This window comes from Somniosus microcephalus, chromosome 12 (assembly GCF_052327205.1).
Source record: "Somniosus microcephalus isolate GS21.2 chromosome 12, FLI_Smic_1.0, whole genome shotgun sequence".
NCBI classification, from domain to species: Eukaryota; Metazoa; Chordata; class Chondrichthyes; order Squaliformes; family Somniosidae; genus Somniosus; species Somniosus microcephalus.
In genome coordinates, this window is record NC_140998.1 from 165457800 (window position 1) to 165480758 (window position 22959).

At 51.7% G+C, this 22959-nt stretch overlaps 1 protein-coding gene across 2 annotated transcripts in view; it reads left to right on the forward strand.

Moving 5' to 3' along the window:
- Positions 1-22959, forward strand: part of psen1 (presenilin 1) — a 116801-nt gene that overhangs the window by 18756 nt on the left and 75086 nt on the right. The window lies entirely within an intron of this gene.

Genomic DNA, 22959 nt, shown 5'->3' on the forward strand with positions numbered 1-22959 from the left:
CCCGTTAGTTGTTTAATGGTCCACCACCATTCATGACTGGATGTGGCAGGACTGCAGAGCTTTGATCAATCCGTTGATTGTTGGATCGCTTAGCCCTGCCTATAGCATGCTGCTTTTTAGCATGCATGTAGTCCTGTGTTGCAGCCTCCCCAGGTTGGCACCTCATTTTTAGGTATGCCTGGTGCTGCTCCTGGCATGCTTTTCTACAGTCCTTATTGAACCAGGGTTGGTCCCCTGGCTTGATGGTAGTGGTAGAGTGAGGGATATGCCAGGCCATGAGGTTACAGATTGTGGTGAAATACAATTCTGCTGCTGCTGATGGCCCACAGTGCCTCATGGAGGCCCAGTTTTGAGCTGCGAGATCTGTTCTGAATCTATCCCTTTTAGCACGGTGGTAGTGCCACAAAACACGGTGGAGGGTGCCCTCTGTGAAGACAGGACTTTGTCTCCACAGTGACTGTGCGGTGGTCACTGCTACCAATATTATAGAGTCATAGAGTAATACAGCACGGATAGAGGCCCTTCGGCCCATCGTGTTGTCATGGACAGATGCATCTGCGACAGGTAGGTTGGTGAGGACGAGGTCAAGTAGGTTTTTCCGCTCGTGTTGGTTCTCTCACCACCTGTCGCAGGCCCAGACTGGCAGTTATGTCCTTCAGGACTCGGCTAGCTCGGTCAGTAGTGGTGCTACTGAGCCACTCTCGGTGATGGACATTGAAGTCCCCACCCAGAGTACATTCTCTGCCCTTGCTACTCTCAGTGCTTCTTCCAAGTGATGTTCAACATGGAGGAGTACTGATTCATCAGCTGAGGGAGGGAGGTAGGTGGTAATCAGCAGGAGGTTTCCTTGCCCATGCTTGACCTGAAGCCATGAGACATCATGGGGTCCGGAGCCAATGTTGAGGACTCCCAGGGCCACTCCTTCTCAACTGTATAGCACTGTGCCGCCACCCCTGGTGGGTCTGTCTTGCTGGTGGGACAGGGCATACCCAGGGATGGTGATGGAGGAGTTTGGGACATTGGCTGAAAGGTATGATTCTGTGAATGTGACTCAGGCTGTTGCTTGACTAGTCTGTGGGACAGCTCTCCCAATTTTGGCACAAGTCACCAGATGTTTGTGAGGAGGAGTTTGCAGGGTCGACTGAGCTGGGTGTGCCGTTGCCATGTCCGTAGCCGGTGCTGAGGTCGATGCCGGGTGGTCTGTCCAGTTTCATCTTATGTTTCGTAGCAGTTAGTTACAACTGAGTGACTTGCTCAGCCATTTCAGAGGGCAGTTAAGAGTCAACCACGTTGCTGTGGGTCTGGAGTCACATATAGGCCAGACCAGGTAAGGATGGCAGATTTCCTTCCCTAAAGAACATAGTGAACCAGATGGGTTTTTACGACAATCTGATAGTTTCATGGTCACCATTATTGATGCTAGCTTTTTATTCCAGATTTATTTAATTAACTGAATTGAAATTCCCCAGCTGCCGTGGTGGGATTTGAGCTCACATCTCTGGATCATTGGTCCAGGCCTCTGGTTACTAGCCCAGTGACATTACCACTACACTACCTTTTCAGCATCTAACTCGATCAGTGTATCCTTCTATTCCTTTCTCCCTCATGTACTTATCCAGCTTCCCCTTAAATGCATCTATGCTATTCGTCTCAACTACTCTGGTAGTAAGTTCCACATTCTAACCATTCTCTAGGCAACGAAGTTTCTCCTGAAGTCCTTATTGGATTTATTAGTGACTATCTTCTATTTATGGCCCCTAGTTTTGGACACCAAATACATATAAAATATCAATTGTCTTTAGTGGCGTCTATGCATGTCTTGCATTGAGAGAACTACAGTGTGCTTTTAGTTTGTAAACCCCTCCACTCTGGCACCAAGGTAACGGTATCGTCTGACTTCGAACTTCGCAGTCTGGTTGTGGGGGACCGTTGAATGAAGCAGGGGCACGGAATGAGAATTGCGCTTGGTTGGGTGTTTTTTTAAAATTTGCAGTGAAAGACAAGGGGATGACGGTATGAACTGGGAACAACCGTGCAAAGCCAGCCCAGTTCACAACAGATACAAGCATGAGGGATTCGATCAAAGAAATAAGTGTTGATGTTACTTAAGTGCAGATTGTAGTTTATGGCATTTCTGGTAACAGATCATACTATGTGACAACTTCTAAAACAAAGGCAAAATCCTGCAGGTACTGGAAATGTGAAATAAATGCTGGAAATACTCAGCCGGTCAGGTAGCATCTGTGGAGAGGGAAATAGTTAACGTTTTAGGTCGATGACCCTTCATCAGAACTGCTGATGAACTGCACATTAGAAATGAGTTCTGATGAAAGGTCATCGGCCTGAAACGTTAACTCTATTTCTCTCTCCATAGATGCTGCCTGACCACCTGAGTATTTCCAGCATTTTCTGTGTTTATTTTTGTGACAATTTGCAGCCTTTGCTTTGGTAGGATTTGCATGTTGTGCTCTGCCCTGGATTTGTCCTTTTTTTCTCCCCTTTTCGCTCTGCTTTTCTTCTGTGTCTCGATGGCGGCCCAGACCAGAGTGCTGTTCCACAGGTGCCAGCTGCAGTTCGGTACCTCACCCCGAGGGAAAGATGTGGAGACCTTAGTCACACATTGAAGGGAAAAACTCGCAGCAAGTTATCTATCTCAACAACAACTTGCATTTATATAGCACCTTTTTTAATGTAGTAAAACGTCCCAAGGTGCTTCAGAGGGGCATAATCAGACAGGATTTGACACCAAGCCACATAAGGAGATATTAGGACAGGTGACCAAACTCTTCGTCAAAGAGGCAGGTTTTAAGGAGGGGAGAGGGAGGTGGAGAGATTTAGGGAGGGAATTCCAGCGCTTGACAGCTGAAGGCACGGCCGCCAAAGGTGGGAACGATGAAAATTGGGGATGCACAAGAGGCCAGAATTGGAGTTGCGCAGAGATCTTGAAGGGTTGGAGGAGGTTAGAGTTGGGGAGGGGCGAGGCCATGGAAGGCATTGAACACAAGGATGAGAATTTTTTAAATCGAGGTGTTGCCAGATCAGGAGCCAATGCAGGTCAGCGAGCACGGGTGATGTGTGAACGGGACTTGGTGCGAGTTAGGATACAGGCAGCGGAGGTTTAGATGAGCTCGTGTTTACGGAGGGTGCAAGGTGGTAGGCCGGCCTGGAGAGCATTAAAACGCTGTGTTAAGCTAAAAAGTGAGCTCTTGAGCACTACCTCTCAAACATGCACACGATGCTTTAATCACAATGTCCATTTTTTACTTTTGTATTTATTCAGGTAGAAACTATTTATTATCATGAGGTTCTTGCTGAGGGGAATCCTGGAGCTAACAAAACTGAAAATCTGCGATGTCAATTCATGGCGGATCAATCAGCAAAGGGAAGATCAGCTAATGTTTCAGGTGTATTAGAAAGCAAGGGAGGCGGGGAAACGCCTGGCATTTCAGCCTCAGGGTGGCAGTAAAAGGGTTGAATGATCTACAAATAGCTTAATAAAAAAACTTAGATAATCTAAACAATCTTCTGCGTGAGGTACTGAAAAGGCAGTAAAAGATCAAAAGAATGTACAAGTAGTTATGGGTGCAAAGGGCGCACAGAGAACAAGTGATAACCGGAGGAAGAGGGAAAGAAAATCCCAGCAAATGCAGGAAGCCTGAAACAACAGATAATGCTGGAAAAACACTCTCTGCCAGTCCTGAAAACAGGCCAATACCACAGGCACAGAGCCCCCCCACCGTTTACCGGCACTGTGTTCGGGCAGAGGGCCTGTACCTGAACTGTCAAACTCCCTTCCCCTGGAGCCCAACAGATCACCCCACATCACCAGTACCATACGCCCTGCTGTACAGACAGTGGAGGATGTTGCTACGGTCTGAACTTACTGAAGTCAGTGTTCAGATCAGAAAGCTGCAGATTGGCCAAGAGAAAGATGAGCTACTATTCCCAGAGCTTGAGTTGAACCTGGTCGGGACAGTATAAGAAGGTCACTGATCGAGTTCAAGTGGTGAACCACAAAAAGTGGAGAAACTATTTCCTCTGGTAGGGTGTCCAGAACAAGGGGGCATAACCTTAAAAATAGAGCTAGGCTGTTCAAGGAGTGATGTCAGGAAGCACTTCTTCACACAAAGGGTAGTGGAAATCTGGAACTCTTCTCTTTCTCTCCCCAACCCCAAAAAAAAGCTGTTGGGTTCAGGGTCAATTAAAGATTTTTGTTGGTTAAGGGTATTGATGGTTATGGAACCAAGGTGGGTAAATGGAGTTGAGATACAGATCAGCCAGGATCTAATTGAATAGCGGAACAGGCTCGAGGGACTATTTCATTTTGCTATCTTCCATTTTGCATTTTTAAATGGGGAGAGGAGGAAGAGAAAGAAAATGTATGATGTGACTGGCAAACTTTCCCATTGATTCAATCAGTGCTACTCTTTGGTTGAGGGTATCAAGGGATATGGATCAACGGTAGGTAAATGGAGTTACGGTACAGATCAGCCATGATATAATTAAATGGTGGAACTGGCTCCAGGGGCTGAATGGCCTCCTCCTGTTCCTATGTTCCACAAGGATGTCAGCCAATCTGCCTTTGGTTTTCTGACCATATAGGAGGCTGCACTGTGAGCAGCGACTGCACTAGATCAGAGGAAGTACAAGTAAATTGTTGTCACATGGAAGTGTTGGGGGCTTCGGACAGTGCTGTTGGAGGAGGTCAGTGACAGGTGTTGCATCTGCTGCAGTTTCACAGAAAGGTGTTGGGGGAGCTGGACGAATGGGGTGGGGACAGTGGGATGAGGCAAGATGCTCTAATGCGGAGGCTGGTGGGTCGGAAGGTGAGGAATAGGGAACCCTATCATCATTTAATCACTCCTGCCCTCCACCCTATCACAGACCTTCCCCTTTGTTCTCCCCACCGCTCCCTCCACCTTCCCCGTGCTCTGTACTTGCTTAAAAACTGTTAAATCTAACATCTTACAGTTCTGATGAAAGGTCATCGACCCAAATGCTGGCTGAGTATTTCCAGCATTTTGTGTTTTTATTTCAGATTTCCAGCATCTGCAGTATTTTACTTTTGTTCCACAATCCTAAGTTCAGGGAAGAGAGATAAATAAGTGGGGATTAAAATACAAAAATGTCAAAAGAGAATAGTGTCTCCCTGTAACCTCTCCTCCTCTTTTGAATTTCTGTGTTATTTTGTTAAGACGATACTGGTTGTATTGTTGATCTCATTCTGCCAGAAGATGGCAGACTTGTAACTGTATAATGCACTGAGCTTGTAGTTATCAATCTGCAGCACTAACTGTTTCTTTTCACACACACGTTCTGTATCCGAGACATACAGGAAACTCTTTATTATCCGGCACCAACGGGACCGCCGTGGTGCCGGTTTATCAAAAAGTCCGGATTACAGAGAGATATAGTTAAAAGGTACGAGAGCTCCGTACACAGCAACAAATCCAGGCTTCCCTAGTGCACGAACCCCAGTTACACAGCCACAGATCCAGGAACTGCCACTAATATGAAGTAAAACTTACCTGAACCTACTCCTGAATTTTGCCGGTTAAGAGATTTCCGGTTATTTAGGTGCCGGTTAAAAGAGAGTTTTGTAGGTGATGCGCTATCAATTACTCAAAAGACTGAGGTTAAGCGAGTAACTAACAGGCTTTTATTAACAAGAGAATGAAGGTGTGCCTCGAGTGGTCGACCAGTCCAGAATACAGAGGGACTGTGGAGCAGTCACCTTTTATACCTGGACTTGTGGGAGGAGTCAGCCGAGGCATGTACAGACATGTACACAGTGGAATACAAACACCCACACAGGCAGGTATAACAGTGGTTTACCACATTCACCCCTTGTTTAAAAAGGAGTCCGGCGGGGTGAAGTGTATTAAAAGTTTGTGTATTGGAGTCTCTCCGGAGGTCTTGTCTGCCGCTGTGATCGACGTGGCGACGGCAGGGGTAGTGAAGCTGCCGGCGTCGAGTCCCGCGTAGGCTGGGGCACTGGTGTGTAGTCCTCGTGGGTGTCGAGCGGGTCGCGGGGCCCAGGCGTGCCGTCTGCTGGGGTTGGATATTGGATCGTGGGGGGGGGTGGTAGTGGGTTACTGGGGCCCCCGAGGGTGCGAGGTCTCGTATGGAGACTGTGTCCTCCCGCCCGTCCGGGTACGCAATGTAAGCATACTGGGGGTTGGCGTGGAGGAGGTCGACCCTCTTGACCAGGGGGTCCGTTTTATGGGTCCTCACGTGTCTTCTCAGTAGGACCGGCCCTGAGGACGTCAGCCATGGCGGTAGCGATGTCCCCGATGTGGACTTCCTTGGGAAGACAAATATTTTCTCATGAGGGGTGGCGTCAGTGGCAGTGCAGAGCAGTGACCGAATAGAGTGGAGCGCATCGGGGAGCACATCCTGCCAGCGGGCGGTCGGAAGGCCCCTAGACTTTAAGGCTAGCAGGGCGGCCTTCCAAACTGTCGCATTCTCTCTTTCCACCTGTCCGTTCCCCCGGGGGTTGTAACTGGTGGTCCTGCTTGTGGCAATACCCCTAGCGAGCAGGTACTGGCGGAGTTCGTCGCTCATAAACGATGAGCCCCGGTCGCTATGGATATAGCTGGGGAAACCGAACAGGGTGAAGAGGTCGTTCAGACATTTAATGACCGTGGCACTGGTCATGTCCGGGCAGGGGATGGCGAACGGGAAACGGGAGTACTCATCAATAATGTTGAGGAAGTACACATTGCGGTCGGAGGAGGGGAGAGGCCCTTTAAAATCAACGCTCAGGCGCTCGAAGGGGCGAGTGGCTTTTATCAGGTGAGCCCTGTCTGGTCTATAAAAGTGCGGTTTGCACTCAGCGCAGACTTGGCAGTTCCTGGTCATGGTCCTGACCTCCTCAATGGAGTAAGGCAGGTTGCGGGCCTTGATGAAGTGGAAGAACCTGGTGACCCCCGGGTGGCAGAGGTCATTGTGGAGGACCCGCAGTCTTAGCGATCTGCGCGCTGGCGCAGGTGCCACGCGATAGAGCATCCGGGGGTTCATTGAGCTTCCCGGGCCGGTACAAGATCTCATAATTGTAGGTGGAAAGTTCGATTCTCCACCTCGATCTTGTCGTTTTTGATTTTGCCCCTCTGCTTGTTGTTAAACATAAAAGCAACTGAACGCTGGTCAGTGAGCAGGGTAAATCGTTTTCCGGCCAGGTAGTGCCTCCAATGACGCACAGCCTCTACAATAGCCTGGGCCTCCTTCTCAACAGCGGAGTGTCTGGTCTCCGGGCCCTGGAGGGTTCGTGAAAAGAAGGCCACGGGTCTCCCCGCCTGATTGAGGGTAGCGGCCAGGGCAAAGTCGGACGCGTCGCTTTCCACCTGGAAGGGGATGGATTTGTCCACTGCGCGCATGGTGGCTTTGGCAATGTCTTCCTTGATACGGTGGAAGGCTAAGCGGGCCTCTGCCGTCAAGGGAAAAGAGGTGGACTTGATCAGCGGATGGGCCTTGTCCGCATAGTAGGGGACCCACTGGGCGTAATAGGAGAAAAACCCTAGGCACCTCTTCAGGGCCTTGGGGCAGTGGGAGTTCCATAAGGGGACGCATCCGGTCGGGGTCGGGACCGATGACTCCGTGTTCCACAACACAGCCAAGGATGGCGAGGCGGGTTGTGCGGAATATGCACTTCTCCTTGTTATACGTCGGGTTCAGGAGTTGGGCGGTGCAGAGGAATTTTTCGATGTTTGCGTCATGGATGACCGAGTACGCTCGGTGGTTCACTTTGGAGGTCAGGACATCCAGTTTGTCCTCATCCCATTTGACCGTTGCAGCGGAGGCGATCAGGAATCTTTCAAAGCACCTAAGCCAGTGAGCAAACTTGGTGGATGCGTCCGCCTCCCGATGGTCTAAGTCCAGGCATGCTGGTGTGAGGATCTTCTCCATTATAAAAAAATCTTGTTAATAAAATTGATGCGCTATTAATTACTCAAAAGACTGAGGTTAAGCGAGTAACTAACAGGCTTTTATTAACAAGAGAATGAAGGTGTGCCTCGAGTGGTCGACCAGTCCAGAATACAGAGGGACTGTGGAGCAGTCACCTTTATACCTGGACTCGTGGGAGGAGTCAACCGAGGCATGTACAGACATGTACACAGTGGAATACAAACACCCACACAGGCAGGCATAACAGTGGTTTACCACAGTAGGAATTGACTAATTCCTAACCAATAACTGAGGTCGACTCAGGAGATCAATCAAACAGGTCTTTGAACTCGTTTAATGTAAGACTAAACAGTTTGTTGAGATCGATGCAGGAGAACCATGAAAACAGGTCTTAACAAGATGGAGATTCCGCGATGACTGCCCGGACAGTCACGTGGTTTGCGACGTGACGTCATCGCGTTTTCCCGCGCTCTTAAAGGGGCCACGCCCCGTACATACAAACACTATATACAAAACACAGTAATGTCTAACAATGGTAGACTTAGGCTGGTGTTAGAACATCGTTAAAGGGAATTATATACAGTTGCCCAGAGTCATTCAGTGGCTCCGCCACAGTTTCCTGTATTAAGGTATTAAAAAGGCATTGTAAGTGAGGAAAATCTGGATGGTAAAACAGAACTAACAGACTCCGGTGTTAATCCCAGATCAATAGTTTTTTTCTGCCCTTGCAGCGCGTTCCTATGCAGAGCTAGACAGGTAGCTAACAACTTGCTATCTTCCCATAAAAATCACAAGGCTTGACTTTTCTTGTAAACTTTACTGAAAGATTCTTATTGTGAAACTGAAATACAATACAGAAATGGAAGCACACATTAGTATACAAGCACATAACTGATATGCATACACAAATTTAGGTACGCCTGAGCAACACAGTACATTTGGCATGTAACTTACCAAAACACGTGGAAACACAGCTTACTGTGAATATACATTTAGCAAACTGGAAGGCATTCTCTTTAAATTAGCCCTGTACATAGTGCATCAAAATACAGCTACAAGTTAACCAGCTAGACAGAAAGCGAGCACTTCACAGCTAGCTGTGTAAGTTTGCTTACAGAGAAAAGTTACAAACTAAACATTTTCTGCAAAATATAGTGTTGTGGGAGACTATAGTCTCCCGCGTAAAGAAATAGGCAACACAGCGAGCTACAAGAAATAGGTCTTTACTCCAACTCTCAATACAGTACTGAATTCGTAAAGCCCGCGAGCCTGTGATGACTCACGGATTGGTCACCTGCTGGAACCTGATTGGTTTTCCTTCTCTCAGCAGCAGGCAAGTCTGAACATGCCTTATTCCTCTCAGCTTGCAACTGTCTTGCGGGGGAAGGGGAATACAGCAGTTAAAAGGGGATTATACAGGTTTGTCTACATAGTGTTTCCCCAATGTGGCAACTCCACAGTGTACACTAATCATCTATAACATTCTCAAGTACTTACAGACAAATAGTGTCCAAGGCTGGAGCGTGACAAGAATATAACTTCCCAGACCATGTGTGGCTGCAGGTCTGTGATATACAGTAGTTTACTTTACTGTGCTTTACTGCGCTTGTTAGGTACCAAATATCCACTAGGTGGCGGCACACAATGGAAATCGACCCAAATTACTCAAACCCCTGAATTAACTGGAAAACTAACATAAATTCCTAAAGAAAGGCAGCACACTCCCCGCTTGGTACAATTCCATTGTACCACTACAGATACAAAATAAACCTAAAGAAAACGTCCTTTGGCTGCAAACATACTCAGAATCCTTTCTCTAGGTTTCTTCAGGAAGGAGGACTACGATCTCTGAGACTGGCCTCAAACACTTTGACAGTCCCCTCCTTGACAATCTTCACCTCCACCTTGCGGACCCACTTGCTTCCACTGCTTCCCGTGCAGCTCAGCCATGTCGAAGTTTCCAGAGGGGGCTGAAATAGCACTCATCTTTTGAGTCCGGAGCATCGCTGGGGTGAGGACTGCAGGCATGTCTGGGTTGGTGAACACCGGCACCAGGGGTCTTGCAGTCATGATCGCCATGACTTCAGCCATGAGAGTGCTCAAGACGTCGTGTGTGAGACGAGTAGGTCCCGTCCGAAGCAGCATAGCATCCAGAATACGCCTGGCAACACCGATGAGCCTCTCCCATGAACCACCCATGTGGGATGAATGCGGGGGGTTGAACACCCACGTGCATCCTTTCTTTTGGAGGTAGCTTCTTACCGCTGCATCGTCCGTGTGGATGTCCAACTCCTTACAGGCACCCACGAAGTTAGTCCCTCTGTCGGAGCGGAGAAGTTTGGCTGGACCACGGATTGAGAAGGACCACGGATTGAGAAAAACCTCCTCAAGGCACTGATGGTTAGGAAAGCTTTGTCGTCCATGGGTAGTGCTGGCTTGTCATCATCCTTGGACCTTGCAAACACTGAGCATCCTAGGCTGTCTGTGCTCAGTGAGGCCTGCCTCTTCCTCACAGGCAGAGGAGGTTGACCTATGATGCTGCGTCATGCCATCGTAGTCTTCCTTTACCTGGATCCTGTTTGGGCATGGGCTGAGACAGGATGTGCGACCGTTGTGCAACACGTTTGCTTTATAGACGCTGACATCCACTGGTTTGTGGACTGTTCCCAGGCAAACTCCACCCACGAGGACCCATCCCAAGTCAAGCCGCTGCGCATGGGGAGCATTGTGGGGTCCGTTGATTTGCCCACGCACCTTGTGCACCCTTAAGATGTCTCTTCCCAAGAGCAGGAGGATTGGAGCGTCCGGGTCCACAGCTGGAATCTTGTTGGCAACTGGCTGTAGGTGGGGCTGATGGCGTGCGACCTCTGGGGAGGGAATTTCCGTCCTATCATCTGGCATCATGTCACACTCAATTAAGGTGGGGAGGGGAAGCTGTAGTTTCCCATCCATGGACTCGATCATGAAGTTGCCAACTCTCCTACCCGTAGTCTCTCTTGTCCCTGAACAGGTTTTTAGCGTGTACGGAGCTGCGCTGGCCTTGACTTCAAAGAGATTGAAGAATTCTGTCTTCGCTAGAGACTTGTTGCTTTGCTCATCAAGCACTGTGTACATCTTGATTGCCTTCTCCTTTCTCCCTGCAGGATATGCTTTAACCAAGCAGATTTTGGAGCATGAGCATGGGCTGCTTGCATTTCCACAAACTTCTGTACACTTGGAGGTGACTGAAGAAGATGCACTTTCGCTTTGCTCCCCGCTATCCTCTTTGTCAACCGCAGCGCACTCGGTGGTCGAAGGAGGAGGACCTGGATGCAGGGCTGCAATGTGTTTTTCACTGTTGCACTTGATTGTCGCCTTGCAGTCTTTTGCCATGTGCATAGTCGACCCACAACACCTGAAGCAGATGCGATTCTCTTTCAGGTATGATTTGCGCTCATCAATAGGCTTGCCTCTAAAGCTTCGACACTTTGAGTGGGTGGGGCTTCTTGTGTATTGGACACTGACGATCTGGGTCATCCACTTTATTCCCAGCAGAACTGGATTGGTTGACTGAGGGTTCGGCTGGAACATCTGTTTTGTGCACGCTCACAGAGGCTTTGTTGCTGTACTTTGTGGGTTTCTCTGTTCTCGAAGGAGCGTAACTGCTGGAGGTGGAGAAAGTGAAACTTGGATCATTCCTCACCTTTGCCTGTTGTTGGACGAACCTGGAGAAGAGAGAGAAGGGGGGAAATGCCACTCTGTAGTCCTCCTTGTACTTGGATCCTTTAGCTATCCATTTCTCTTGTTGTAGGGGAGCTTTTCCACTATTGGGTTTACCCCACGAGCTGTATCCAAATACGAGAGGCCTGTCGGGTAACCTTCTCCCTTAGCACACTCCAGTTCGAGGAGAATGTCACCCAGTTTTTGAAGCTCGACATTATCTTTGTTGGTTAACTTCGGAAAGTCCTCAATCTTCTTAAGCAGTGCGTGTTCAATTACTTCTGATGTCCCATAACAGTCTTCGAGACATTGCCAAACCAGGTTGAGGCCTGCTGTGGGATTGCGGACGTGCGCTGAGCGAATTCTCTTCACCTGTTCTGACGACTCAGCTCCGAGCCACTTTGTCATCAAATCTAGTTCTTCTCTGGCTGACAGATTCAAGTCCTTGGTGGTACTCAGGAAGGACGCTTTCCATGACCAATAATTTTCAGGATGGTCATCAAATTCTAGAAGACCTGAACTTAACAATTCTCGGCGGATGAAGTACCTAGCGAGGTCTTGTGCACCTTGTGGCTTGGGTGAGGACTGCTTGGCTGGATTGGCCGAGTGCTGTGGAGGTCTCTGCAGGTAAGTCTTACTTGTTTCTTCTCTTTTAAGCTCAGTGTCTCCGAAAACAGGCTGTTTGTTACTGTGGTGAGTAGCTGGTTCTGCGTCGAGATACCTGGATGTTTCCTTGAAGAACAATTTGGAGTGTTGGACATACTCACTTGTACGTTGCACTGGACTGAGGGGCTGTTCTAGAACATATGCTTCATGGCTGTGCTCCCCGCCTTTGTTCTCCTCACCTTCATAAGCTGCAGCTTCAGCGGCAGCGGCAGCTCTCTGGCTTTGGAGAATGTGGAGACTGGCGTCGAGGTCAGCTCTCTGCTTCATCACACTTTTTCAGCGAAGGACAATTGAGCCTGGGCAGCTTTTGCCTTGGCATGTGCTTTGGCGGCTGCAGAAGCTGTCGATGACGACGGTTTGCTGGACCGCCGAGATGATCTAGAGGATGCTTTAGAGGACTGTGACTTGGCATCATTTGCTCGAAGAGGCTCATGCTTCTCGGTTGGCTGGTCGACGTCCTCTATGGTATATTGTCTTCCTGAGCATAGACTCGTGGTAGCTGAGTGGTATCTTCTTGTGCTTGAGCCCGCTGTGCTGTTGTCTTTTCACTATTCTGCCCTTGCAGCGCGTTCCTATGCAGAGCTAGACAGGTAGCTAACAACTTGATATCTTCCCATAAAAATCACAAGGCTTGACTTTTCTTGTAAACTTTACTGAAAGATTCTTATTGTGAAACTGAAATACAATACAGAAATGGAAGCACACATTAGTATACAAGCACATAACTGATATGCATACACAAATTTAGGTACGCCTGAGCAACACAGTACATTTGGCATGTAACTTACCAAAACACGTGGAAACACAGCTTACTGTGAATATACATTTAGCAAACTGGAAGGCATTCTCTTTAAATTAGCCCTGTACATAGTGCATCAAAATACAGCTACAAGTTAACCAGCTAGACAGAGAGCGAGCACTTCACGGCTAGCTGTGTAAGTTTGCTTACAGAGAAAAGTTACAAACTAAACATTTTCTGCAAAATATAGTGTACACTAATCATCTATAACATTCTCAAGTACTTACAGACAAATAGTGTCCAAGGCTGGAGCGTGACAAGAATATAACTTCCCAGACCATGTGTGGCTGCAGGTCTGTGATATACAGTAGTTTACTTTACTGCGCTTTACTGCACTTGCTAGGTACCAAATATCCACTAGGTGGCGGCACACAATGGAAATCGACCCAAATTACTCAAACCCCTGAATTAACTGGAAAACTAACATAAATTCCTAAAGAAAGGCAGCACAAGTTTTATTACGAGTGCACACGGGAGAGCCACCCCCAGCTGGAGGCACCGTTCTCAGAGGAAAAGTGACAATACAGCTTAGTTTATACAGTTTATTAGACAACACCCACTTATTACTAATGGGGTGTATACATGGGAATATTGATACTTCATTGGTTTACTAAGCCTGTCCTTCAAACTCGAGTACCCCCTGAAGGAGGCTTCATATTCATGAGCTATCTTACTTTTGTTATCGGTATGGGAAAGTATTTTCCAGCAGAGACATGGCTAGCTGGATACAAAGCCACATTGAATTATGCAGCTGGCTGACTACTTCAAGGCCTTATTTGTTGCTGCTTAATCGTGCCTTTGTACTCTTATCCCTTCCAAGAACAGGCTCTTTCTAAACCGTTACCAGGTTGTAATTACAAGCAACATTTCAGAATGTCAGCTAATTTCTATTTATGTTAGTCTAAAAGGGTTAAGAAAGCCAAGCACCCCTCCCATGGTGCTTTGCGTTTCATTTTCCAGCTAACAAGACTAAATGGTACCTTTCAGACAGTTTTATACTGGTCGAATATTGAGGACCCCTTAAAGCAAATTTTATCCTAACAGGCATACACTAAGACGTAGACAACAAAAGGAGAGGATGACGAAAGGGAATACGAAAAGGTTAGGAAAGAAGTCATAAAAAACAGGAAGGCAAAGAGAAACTACGAAATTAAATTATTATGGAATATAAAGAGAAATAATAAAGTATTCTTCAGCCACATAATTACCAAAAGAAAAATCAGGATAGGGATAGGGCCACTACAGAATGCACAAGATAAACTCCCAGGTAATGACAGAGAAATGGCAGAAATATTAAATAATTACTTTACATCGATATTTACCAGGGAGACTATCACGGGCATGACATTAGGAGAAGAGATCAAAAAGATATAAAGACATTTAAGATAGAAATGAGGGAGGTAATTGATAAACTAATCAAATCTTAGAGAGGATAAAACCCCTGGCCCGGTTAGGGAAGAGATAGCAGAGGTACTATTACATATATATATCTTCTATCTATCTATCTATCTTCTATATATATAAATCGGTACTTCTGTCATTCTGTCTATCTGTCTGTCATCGCGTGTGCGTTGCGGGTATGCACTCGAAAGTTACAGGGCGTACCTACGCGCACGTTACCTCCAAAGAAAGCTTACGCTTCCGAGACGGTTTTAAGCGTATTTACGTTTCGGCCGGGCTAAAATTGCGCCCGCGGTATCCCAAAAACCTTCAACATTCCGCTCATTAGCATCTCATTATCCGCTCATTAGCGACAGAGCGACCTCGAGCTCGACCAATCGTATGCCGGGTTGCTGGCGTGTGCCGCCGGGCCAATCGGTGCGCGTGTGGCCGGGCTTTATCGTTCTGAACCGAGGTGAGTCGCCGCCATCTTGATTCCAAACTTTTCTTTTCCTTTTTCCCGCTTTCTGCGTCTTAAAAAATAACGTTGCTTTTAAAACACATTGTTTTTTAAAAAATGATTTAGAAAGTAATTAACTTATCTAATCTCATTAATTTTCCTACCTTTTCCCGTTTTTCCAGGTAGGCCTAGAAGCCTCGGCGTCTCCTCCGCACCCACGCCCGAGCTAGGCACCTCCCGTCCCCACTCGAAGGCTGGAGGGCCGAGCCTCAGCCGGCGCCGCTAGGGTGCGCGCGCAGCAGGAGCTGAGACGTCTCTGCCGGGGCTTGCTGAGCGTCCAGTGTTACCCTGGCAACGGGCGCAATCGGCGGTCTTCACCTCGGGGGAAGGGGGGGCGGCCGCGACCCTCGGGGGGGGGGGGGCACGCGCGCGCAGCAGGAGCAGCTGAGACGCGGCGCGCCTCTCTCTGGCTTGGTCAGCGTCACGGTTGCCCTGGCAACCGGGCCTGCCGGCCGAGAGAGACGCCGCGTCTCAGCTCCTGCTGCGCGCGCAATCGGCGGTCTTCACCTCCGGGGGGGGGGGGGTCGCGACCCTCGGGGGGGGGGGGTCGACCCTCGGGGCCGCGACCCTCGGGGGGGGGCCGCGACCCTCGGGGGGGGGGGGGTCGCGACCCTCGGGGGCGGGGGGGCGGGGGGGGGGGGGCGCCGCCGCCCTCCATCCCCCTCCCTTCCTCCCCCCCGCCCTCCCTTCCCCCCCCCCCGCCCTCCCTTCCCCCCCCCCCCCCGCCCTCCCTTCCCCCCCCCCCCCGCCCTCCCTTCCCCCCCCCGCCCTCCCTTCCCCCCCCCGCCCTCGCCCTCCCTCTCTTCCCCCACCCCTCCCCTCCCTCTCTTCCCCCCAGTCGCTCGCTCGCTCTCTCTCTCTCTCTCTCTCTCTCTCTTCCAACAACAACATGGCCTCGAAAAAGCCTCGGCACCGCCGGGCACTTCAGCTAGTATATATATGAAGGAGTCGATTTGTCTGTCCTTCTGTCTGTCCTCGGGTGTGCATCTGTCCGGCTATGCGCTCGAAAGTTATACCGCGTACCTACCGCTCGCGCGTTGCCTCCGAAGAAAGCTTGCGCTTCCGGGACGCTCATAAGCGTATTTACTTTTCGGTCGGACGAAAATTGTTCGCGCCTTATGCAAAAAACCTTCAAAATTAAACTCATTATCTGCTAGCATTGATTGACTGACGTCAAGGTTCGACCAATCCTGTGCCGTCACGATTGACCAATCCTACAGTACGGTCCCCTGATGGTTGGCCAATCGGTGTGGGGGCGGGACTAATCGTTTTCATCTCACGGATCTGGCAGCCATTGTTTCACTGCCATGACTTCAGCTTCCAGCTCAAACTACTTTGAAAGTTAGTATCTCTTATAAAAGGTTTTTGGTAAATCTTGTTATTTTAAAAGTACTTTCACTTTCATCTTTCAAGGTATTAAAAGGTAGAAATGTTGCCCGGCTGCAGATTCACAAAGGGACACAGACAGGGCCCAAAAGCCTGGGACTCGATTTAAAATGTTGCCCGGCAGCAGATTCACAGAGAGGCCCCAAAGCCTGGCACTCGATTTAAACTGCCCGGCCCAAAACAGCCCTGGCAAAGCCGGGCTCCCCCCCCCAGCTAGTATATATATAACAATTCATTAGAAAAGGGATTGTGCCAGAGGACTGGCGGACAGCTAATGTGATTCCTATATATAAAAAGGGAGATATAACAAGACCAGGGAACGTCGGTGGTAGGAAAGATAATGTAATCCAGGGTAGATAAGGATAATGTAGTGAATGTAATATATTTTGGATTTCCAGTAGGCCTTCGATGAGATACCACATAGTAGACTCCTGACTAAGGTCAGAGCATGTGGAGTCAGGGAACAAGTAGCAGAATGGACAGCAAACTGGCTACAAAACAGACAACAGAGAGCTGGGGTTAAAGGAAGTTACTCAGACTGGCACAAGGTGGGAAGTAGTGTTCCACAGGGATCACTGCTGGGACCAGTGTTGTTCACTATTTACATAAATAAACGATTTGGACTCCGGAATCAGAAATATGATTTCAAAATATGCAGACGACACCAAATTAGGAGTAGTTAATACAAAGGAGGACTGTGACAACATTCAGGAAGACATGAATAAACTTGCAGAATGGGTGTGTAATTGACAAATGAACTTCAATACAGAAGTGTGAGGTGGTACATTTTGGTAGGAAGAGTAAGGAGGCCATTTACTCCTTGGAAGATACGTATCTAAATGGGGTAGAGGAGCAGAGGGATCTGGGGTTACAGATACATGTATCGCTAAAAGTAGCGACGCAGGTTAGTAAGACCATTTATTTAAAAAAAAAAAAAAAGCAAACCAACCACAAGTTCATTTCTAGAAGGATAGAATTGAAAAACAGAAGTTATGTTAAACTTGTATGGAACCTTGATTAGACCACACTTGGAGCACTGTGAACAGTTCTGGTCTCCAAAGGATATAGAGGCACTGGAGAAGGTGCAAAATAGATTTACTAGAATGATATCAGAACTGAGAGGTTATACCTATTCGGAAGGATTGAACAGGCTGGGGTTCTTTCCTCTGGACAAGTGGAGACTGAGGGATGACTTGATAGAGTCTTTAAGATTATGAAAGGATTTGCGAGGGTCCAGGGAGAGATGATGTTTCCACTTGCAGGGGAAACCAGAACTTGGGGCCATAAATACATGATAGTCACTAACCAATCCAATAGGGAATTCAGGAGAAACTCTCGTTACCCAGTGAGTGATTAGACTGGGAAACTTGCTACCACAAGGAGTTGCAGCGACTAGCATAGATGCTTTTAAGGAGAAACTAGCTAAACACAAGGTAGAAAGGAATAGGATATATTGATGGGGTTAGGCCAGGAGGGGTGGGACGAGGCTCGTGTGAAACATGAACACCGACCGGTATAGACCTGTTTGGTAAAATGAACTCTTTCTGTGCTGTTACTACTATGTACATATGCTTTATGTAGAAACGTAAAGAAGTTGATCTGTGATCTCTACAAAAGCATGCTCATTTCAGCCAGCAATAGTTTGTAGCATTGGATTTTCTTCAGTTTAATTTGGAAATTAATTTCCAATGTCATTTTCCAACAGATATACTTGAGGCATAGGAACAGGAATAGGTCATTCAGACCCTTGCGCCTGTTACGCCGTTCAGTTAGATCCTGGCTGATCTGCATCTTAACTCCATCTTAGGTGCCTTTGCTCCACATCCTTTAACAGCCTTGTCTAACATAAATCTCAATCTTGAAATTTTCAATTGAGCCTCAACAGCTTTTTGGAGGAGAGAGTACCAGATTTCCACTATCCTATGTGCTTCCTGACATCACTCCCTGAACAGCCTGGCTCTAATTCTAAGGTTATGCCCCCCTTGTTCTGAACTCTCCCACCAGAGGAAATAATTTTTCCACTTACTGTGGTTCACCGCTTGAACGCCCTCCTTTCATTCTGACCAAATGAATTGGCAACAACACAAAAACACACGCTAACACAGTTAATTGAAAAGCTGTAAAGGACACTTTACACTTCAGGGGTCATTTAAGCAATGAATCCACATGAAAGAGCAAATTTTTGTTTTTGGAAGTACAGCTCGAGGGAAAAGAACCGAGAAGTAACTATGAAAGTGCCATAGTTCATGTTCCCTGACTGAATATTTGTTGAGAAATGTTCATTTAAAATCTAGAAATTTGTACAGTAAATTCTAAGTGTCGAAAGCGGGAAATTGTTGATCAGAGAATATTCCAACTGGAAACTTGCAGGTTTATATTTAAAGTAATAAAGAAAGATTATTTTGTAAAGTAATAGGTCTAGAAGTAGATATGAGTTGAGTATGCAGCATCAGGAGTGAAATATGAAGATAGAGTGGATTGAGATGATTATGAATGAGCGGCAGTCAATGGGGCAATAGTTCGTCATTCCGCCCTGTCGTGTCACTGTGCTCGCTCGTGCAGGACGAGGTCCTGGAGGATTCCGGGAATCCCTAGAAACTTAGCCTGGCGTCGGCCATTGCGCCGATGGAAGCAAGGAGGGAATCCTGGGGTACAGAGGAGAGCAGGGAGTGAATCCTGGGGTACAGGGGAGAGCAGGGAGAGAATCCTGGGGTTCGGGGGGGGGGGGGGGGGAGAGAATCCTGGCGTATAGAGGAGAACAGGGAGAGAATCCTGGGGTACAGGGGAGAGCAGGGAGAGAATCCTGGGGTACAGGGGAGAGCAGGGAGAGAATCCTGGGGTATAGGGGAGAGCAGGGAGTGAATCCTGGGGTACAGGGGAGAGCAGGGAGAGAATCCTGGGGTATAGGGGAGAGCAGGGAGAGAATCCTGGGGTGCAGGGGGAGAATCCTGGGGTTCCGGGGGGGGGGGGGGAAGAGAGAATCCTGGGGTACAGGGGAGAGCAGGGGGAGAATCCTGGGGTACAGGGGAGAGCAGGGGGAGAATCCTGGGGTACAGGGGAGAGCAGGGAGAGAATCCTGGGGTGCAGGGGGAGAATCCTGGGGTTCCGGGGGGGGGGGAGAGAGAGAATCCTGGGGTACAGGGGAGAGCAGGGGGAGAATCCTGGGGTACAGGGGAGAGCAGGGGGAGAATCCTGGGGTGCAGGGGGAGAATCCTGGGGTACAGGGGAGAGCAGGGGGAGAATCCTGGGGTGCAGGGGAGAGCAGGGGGAGAATCCTGGGGTGCAGGGGAGAGCAGGGGGAGAATCCTGGGGTGCAGGGGAGAGCAGGGGGAGAATCCTGGGGTGCAGGGGAGAGCAGGGGGAGAATCCTGGGGTGCAGGGGAGAGCAGGGGGAGAATCCTGGGGAGCAGGGGGAGAATCCTGGGGTGCAGGGGAGAGCAGGGGGAGAATCCTGGGGTGCAGGGGAGAGCAGGGGGAGAATCCTGGGGTGCAGGGGAGAGCAGGGGGAGAATCCTGGGGTGCAGGGGAGAGCAGGGGGAGAATCCTGGGGTGCAGGGGAGAGCAGGGGGAGAATCCTGGGGTGCAGGGGAGAGCAGGGGGAGAATCCTGGGGTGCAGGGGAGAGCAGGGGGAGAATCCTGGGGTGCAGGGGAGAGCAGGGGGAGAATCCTGGGGTGCAGGGGAGAGCAGGGGGAGAATCCTGGGATGCAGGGGAGAGCAGGGGGAGAATCCTGGGGCGCAGGGGAGAGCAGGGGGAGAATCCTGGGGCGCAGGGGGAGAATCCTGGGGCGCAGGGGAGAGCAGGGGGAGAATCCTGGGGCGCAGGGGAGAGCAGGGGGAGAATCCTGGGGCGCAGGGGGGCGCAGGGGGAGAATCCTGGGGCGCAGGGGAGAGCAGGGGGAGAATCCTGGGGCGCAGGGGAGAGCAGGGGGAGAATCCTGGGGCGCAGGGGAGAGCAGGGGGAGAATCCTGGGGCGCAGGGGAGAGCAGGGGGAGAATCCTGGGGCGCAGGGGAGAGCAGGGGGAGAATCCTGGGGCGCAGGGGAGAGCAGGGGGAGAATCCTGGGGAGCAGGGGGAGAATCCTGGGGCGCAGGGGAGAGCAGGGGGAGAATCCTGGGGAGCAGGGGGAGAATCCTGGGGCGCAGGGGAGAGCAGGGGGAGAATCCTGGGGCGCAGGGGAGAGCAGGGGGAGAATCCTGGGGCGCAGGGGAGAGCAGGGGGAGAATCCTGGGGCGCAGGGGAGAGCAGGGGGAGAATCCTGGGGCGCAGGGGAGAGCAGGGGGAGAATCCTGGGGCGCAGGGGAGAGCAGGGGGAGAATCCTGGGGCGCAGGGGAGAGCAGGGGGAGAATCCTGGGGCGCAGGGGAGAGCAGGGGGAGAATCCTGGGGCGCAGGGGAGAGCAGGGGGAGAATCCTGGGGCGCAGGGAGAGCAGGGGGAGAATCCTGGGGCGCAGGGGAGAGCAGGGGGAGAATCCTGGGGCGCAGGGGAGAGCAGGGGGAGAATCCTGGGGCGCAGGGGAGAGCAGGGGGAGAATCCTGGGGCGCAGGGGAGAGCAGGGGGAGAATCCTGGGGCGCAGGGGAGAGCAGGGGGAGAATCCTGGGGCGCAGGGGAGAGCAGGGGGAGAATCCTGGGGCGCAGGAGGAGAGCAGGGGGAGAATCCTGGGGCGCAGGGGAGAGCAGGGGGAGAATCCTGGGGCGCAGGGGAGAGCAGGGGGAGAATCCTGGGGCGCAGGGGAGAGCAGGGGGAGAATCCTGGGGCGCAGGGGAGAGCAGGGGGAGAATCCTGGGGCGCAGGGGAGAGCAGGGGGAGAATCCTGGGGCGCAGGGGAGAGCAGGGGGAGAATCCTGGGGCGCAGGGGGAGAATCCTGGGGCGCAGGGGAGAGCAGGGGGAGAATCCTGGGGCGCAGGGGAGAGCAGGGGGAGAATCCTGGGGCGCAGGGGAGAGCAGGGGGAGAATCCTGGGGCGCAGGGGAGAGCAGGGGGAGAATCCTGGGGCGCAGGGGAGAGCAGGGGGAGAATCCTGGGGCGCAGGGGGAGAATCCTGGGGCGCAGGGGAGAGCAGGGGGAGAATCCTGGGGCGCAGGGGAGAGCAGGGGGAGAATCCTGGGGCGCAGGGGAGAGCAGGGGAGAATCCTGGGGCGCAGGGGAGAGCAGGGGGAGAATCCTGGGGCGCAGGGGAGAGCAGGGGGAGAATCCTGGGGCGCAGGGGAGAGCAGGGGGAGAATCCTGGGGCGCAGGGGAGAGCAGGGGGAATCCTGGGGCGCAGGGGGAGAGGCAGGGGGAGAATCCTGGGGCGCAGGGGAGAGCAGGGGGAGAATCCTGGGGCGCAGGGGAGAGCAGGGGGAGAATCCTGGGGCGCAGGGGAGTGCAGGGGAGAAATCCTGGGGCGCAGGGGAGAGCAGGGGGAGAATCCTGGGGCGCAGGGGAGAGCAGGGGGAGAATCCTGGGGCGCAGGGGAGAGCAGGGGGAGAATCCTGGGGCGCAGGGGAGAGCAGGGGGAGAATCCTGGGCGCAGGGGAGAGCAGGGGGAGAATCCTGGGGCGCAGGGGGAGAATCCTGGGGCGCAGGGGGAGAATCCTGGGGCGCAGGGGGAGAATCCTGGGGCGCAGGGGGGGAATCCTGGGGAGCAGGGGGAGAGCAGTGGGGGAGAATCCTGGGGCGCAGGGGGAGAATCCTGGGGCGCAGGGGGAGAATCCTGGGGCGCAGGGGGAGAATCCTGGGGCGCAATCCTGGGGCGCAGGGGGGAGCAGGGGGGGAATCCTGGGGAGCAGGGGGAGAATCCTGGGGTGCAGGGGGAGAGCAGTGGGGGGGATCCTGGGGTGCAGGGGGAGAATCCTGGGGTACAGGGGAGAGCAGTGGGGGGGATCCTGGGGTGCAGGGGGAGAATCCTGGGGTACAGGGGAGAGCAGTGGGGGGGATCCTGGGGTGCAGGGGGAGAATCCTGGGGTGCAGGGGGAGAATCCTGGGGTGCAGGGGAGAATCCTGGGGTACAGGGGAGCGCAGGGGGAGAATCTTGGAGCGCAGGGGGAGAATCTTGGAGTGCAGGGGGAGAATCTTGGGGTGCAGGGAGAGAATCCTGTGATACAGGGGAGAGCGGGGGGGGAGAGAATCCTGGAGAGTGGGGGGGGGGAATCCTGGAGAGCAGGGGCGGGGGGGGGGGGGGGGAATCCTGGAGAGCGGGCATGAGGGGAGAGAGTCCGGGGGGGGAGCAGCCTGGAGTGGGGGGGGGGGCGGGGGGAGCAGCCTGGGGGAGCGGCCTGGGGGTCGGGGGAGCGAGTCCGGGGGGGTGGGGTGCGGGGAGCGAGTCCGGGAGGGGAGCGGCCTGGCCGGGGGTGGGTGGAGCGGCCTGGCGGGGGTGGGGGGGGGCGAGTCCGGGGGGGGGGGGCGCGGCCTTGGGTGCGGGGGAGAGAGTCCGGGGGGGGAGCGGTCTTGGGGGAGAGAGAGTCCGGGGGAGGAGCGGCCTGGGGGGGGGGGGGAAGCGGCCTGGTGGGGAGAGAGTCCGGGGGGGGGAGCGGCCTGGGGGGAGAGAGTCCGGGGGGTGTGGTGGGAGCGAGTCCGGGGTGCAGTGGGGGGGAGCAGGGGAGAATCTCCGTGTGCGGGT